Source organism: Lactuca virosa, chromosome 5, assembly GCF_052849685.1.
Source record: "Lactuca virosa cultivar CGN04683 chromosome 5, Lactuca_virosa_CGN04683_v6, whole genome shotgun sequence".
NCBI classification, from domain to species: domain Eukaryota; kingdom Viridiplantae; phylum Streptophyta; class Magnoliopsida; order Asterales; family Asteraceae; genus Lactuca; species Lactuca virosa.
The window spans coordinates 406,158,903-406,163,719 of NC_136430.1; positions in this window are offsets into that span (position 1 = coordinate 406,158,903).

Consider the following 4,817-nt stretch of genomic DNA (forward strand, 5'->3'; position numbering starts at 1 on the left):
AATGTTTTTTCTGGATTTCCAGTGTCACCATTGTCACTGTCCATAAATTTTTTTGGAAGTTGATCTTCTAATCAAATTTGCTTTACTATCGTTCCAAATCATTGCTGATTCAGCAGCACCAAGCAAATAGATATGATCATTAAGGTTCATGTCATAGTCTGTTTCATAGTAGTCCCAAAGGAACTCACTATGTGACTTAGAAAGTGATTGAACATCCAACTTTCTCAAGACTTTGACACCCAACTCTCCCGGCTTGTCAATATGTGACTTCATCTCTAAGATGTGATCACACATAGACCTTGCTTGCTATTAGGGCTTGAGTGACCTTGAACTTGTGGGTTAGGGAGAATAATTGGAGGAGGTGGAGGAAGAGAAGTATGACTTCCATGAGCCAAACTCGGGAAGTCATATTCATTAGGAAAGCTTGGTTTGGGAAGATCATTGTTGTCTAAACCAGACATCAACAATGGGAGAAATTCACGTAAAGTTGATTTAAGTCCTTAATATAACACCCAATATGATATATTAAGGCTAGGACCCAACAAACTATTTTATAACTTGGAAGAGGGATGCCGTAATCCAAGCTATAAAATATTTGAAGGTAGGTGAATGACGATTCACCAATTTCCACCAAGATAAACGAAATGTATTATTAGGTTTTAATTGGTTTTGAAACTCCTAGATTCTTTTGAGATTCATTGAACTTTTCAATGGCATGTTTCAATCTCGAGTGTGCCCTTCAGGTTTTGTGACTGGGATGCCGAGGATCACAAAACAAGGTGTGAAGTAACCATGCAAATATACTTGGTACCCTTAATATTTACCTCTCAATCGATGTGCCGATTAACCACACACGCTCCAACGATACTATGATAAACATTAAGTTACCCTTTGCCTACCTTGTTAAGTCCAGGTTAGTGTGCCGGTTAACCACACACGCTCCACTAACAGCTTAAACAAAGTGCAAAGTGTAATTTCATGGATTAGCACCTTATTCACATTTTCCTAAGTAACTAAGATTGAGAATTTATAAAAGGTTTAGTTACTTAGTATTTATCATTAATACTTTTAATGAAGGGAGAATTATAGTCCTTGTCCTACCTGTTCGGCTAACGACCCTCCACCAGTCAAGGAAGCGGTGGGTGAGAGTGGACACCCATTAAACTGCCATTTTATAGGCAGTAACCTTATACCCCCTTTATAGACCGGCTTCGTGAATGAGGCCTACTAATGGTAAGACGACTTGCTCTTATACATATCTATATAATTAAAATTATAATAATAGTATAAGGGTTGAATTTTAAACTTTTAAAATTCTAAGGTCTAGTTTGGAATTAAAGTATACATGGGCGGTAACTTTACAAATTCCAAAACTTGAGGACAAGTTTTGAAACCTTTCAAAACTCTTGGATTTTTCATAACTTATGACTTTAATTAAGGTTTAATGAAAAAAAAAATTCAAGTTCCATAACTTGAGGACAACTTATGGAAGACATTAAATCATTTAATGATGACATTAAAAATAGTGACTCTTCTATTTTCATAACCTATGAGACTTAATGACACTTTAAAAAGAAAAACTCTTCAATTTCCATAACTTGAGGACAAGTTATGGAGTTCATAAAAACCATTAAGATCAAATATTCCAATTAACACAATAATCAAATAATTTTTCTATGATCTAGATTAAACTCATAAGTAAAGATAATTCACATCAACAATTTTTAATAAATTAGATAATCATATAAACTAATACAAATCTTGAAACTTTGACAATTATCCTTTGAAGACTCTTGGAATTCATAACCTAAAGAGTTAATAAATGAGACATTTCACATCCATAACTTATGGAAGTTTCAAAACTCTTAAGATCATAACTTTAAAAAAAACTTTTGAGTTCCAAAATTTTATGACAAAATTTGTAACTCCTTAAAACCATTTAGATCAAACTTTTAAAACAAATAAAATAATCATATCATTCTATCTTTTAATAAATTGACCTAATTCAACTCTTGTAGTAAAGTGACTCAAATTTTATAAATAATTAGTTTTTCATAAAATCAAGTAATTATCATAAAATTTGACAAACTTCATGTTTTTTTTCTTTTTTTTTCCTTCAACTTGAAAAAAAAATACATTTGCATCAAATATAATAGAAAACAACCCATGGCTCTGATACCACTGTTAGGTTTTAGTATACTACAACATCCTATGGTGCACATACAACCCTATAAACCTTGGATCTATGTTTTCTCTATTATACATGCAAATATTAACTATTCCAAGGTTTCATCCTAACTAGCATATTATGAAGCACCTATACTACAAAGTTCTAGTTAGATGACATACCTTTTGATGTAGCTTGATGTCTTCAAGCTTTAAGAGCTTAGCCCCAATAGTGTGGAAGCCTCAAATGGAATCACAAATCACCAAAATACCTTGGAAGAACTTGAGAGAATATGTATGCACACTAAAATCGGCCCACTCTTATTTTCACACACTTTGTGCCAATTTTGTGAGCCAAGGACCCCTTGATATATTATGGAGGATTAGGGTTACATCCATGTAAACCCTAATACCCATGACCTTTCATTTACATAGGATCCATGGGTTAAAAGCTCCATGGACCATCCATGAAAGCTTAGCCCAACCTAAATGAACTTGGCCCATTCCATATATATAAGAGTCCATATTTAATTAGTTCTTTTTGATCACTTAATTAATTCAAAATTAATTCTTGATCAACACTAGTTAAATAATATGATTCCATATTAATATATTAGAACTTATAATATATTAATATATATCATAAATATACTATTCTCAAAAGACTATCCATATAAATTGTGCCTGTGAAGTGCAACCCAAATGGACCATGCCGGGTCGAGTCAAGTACATACCAAATATAGTTATGGACTTAGACATTAATCCAACAACCTCGAGGTCCATTTTTGAGACCATATAGAGATTTTTGAAGACGACAGACATAGTCCAGGTGTTGCATGTCCCAAAAACCTGATGGTTGGTTCATGCATATAGTATTGTTGACCTGACCGTGCAGGAAGGCATTCTTGATGTCAAGCTGATAAATGGGCTAGTTGTGTGATACCACAAGGCTGAGAACAATGTTTATGGTAGTCGGTTTGTCTATGGAGCTCAAAGTCTCATCACAGTCAATGCTCGGTCTTTGGGATTTTCCATTAGCGACCAAACGTGCTTTGTATCACTCCAATGTACCATCCACCTTATATTTCTTGCTGAACAACCATATAGACCTGACAATATAAGCCCCAGGAAGCCTAGGAACAAATAACCAGGTTCTGTTATAAATTAGAGCATTATAACCATCTTGCATGGTTTGAAGATTTAGGCGATGGATTGGTTTGGCGACTCCACGTTTAGCCCGTGTAAACATATGGTAAGAGGAAGAGACATTTTGAAGAGGATGGGGAGAGGGAGTGTAACACCTGTTTTTCGTAACAGATACTACTTTGAAAGATGTAAATTGAAGTGAGATGAGTAAACAAGATAAATCATAAAATTTTCTAAAATTGGATTTGCTTTAAAACATATATTTTTTGCTTAGCAAAATGGAGTTGATAAAATGATAGATCTTTTAAAGACGAACATGTTGATATAAAGATCGTTGAAAACAAAGTTTGTATGAGAAATTTATGGCCGTTTGAAGTTGAGATGAAAGTACGTTGCTATTTTGAGGAAGTCAACAGAAGTCAAAGTCAACTATCAACTCTATGATTTTCACGACGTGGTGCTATGTTTACCACGACGTGGCAATGAATAACTCACCGAGACACATGTTAACCACGAGAGTAACACATGGCAATATGATCACCACGATGTGGTAGAAGATTCACCACGACGTGACATGAGGCAAGTCACTGGAAGATGTGGCAGGAAAGTGTGACATGTGGTGAAACCGGGGTTCACTTGATGACCACAATGTGGCACATATATGGCCACGATATGGCAATGCCCATAGTATAAATACAATAATTTCATATTATTTGAGAGATTTTGGCACGTTTGATTAGAGATGCTGCTCGGGAATCGTTCTCGGGAGATTATGAAATAGGATATATACCATTGTACAGGAGATACATGGTCGAGTACGAGATTCGTTGAGGTATCTTTTACCCGTTAATGTATAATTATGACATGTGATATATATTAAGATTTGATAGGCACAAGTATTTGTTACAAGTGTTCGTGATATGGCACTATTACGGACCAATTAGCGAGATTGTGAGCAAATCTCATGACTAATGATTTAGTCGAGACTGTAAAGGTTATAAACCCTAATATTTAAGATGTACTTGTTATGAGAGAATTACCTAATGGCTTACGAGTTAAGCCTAGTGTGATTATATTATAAGATTGGATTATTGTTGTCTCAAGAGGTCATCGAGTATAGCTAGTAATGAGTCGTGACAGGTTATAAAGAACTTGTTATTTGATGAATCAGTGTTACCATGTGACGAGCTGATAGACAGTGAAGGATCGAAACCGAAAATGGAATTAGTCTACTAACTAACCAGGTGAGTAACACTACCCTAACATCAATTCATGTGTTATCTGTAATATACATTACAACATTTATATGATTAATGATTATTGAGTAATCGGTTGATATTTGAAAGATTGATTATTCGGAGAGAGTAATATCTGATTTACAGATTGATCCTAATTTGGAGATAGATTATTGAATGGAAGAAAATTTATAAATAATATAGACCCTTGATGAGATAGATCCCTGATGACACATATTTTGATTGAGATAGATTATAACTGAGAGGTAG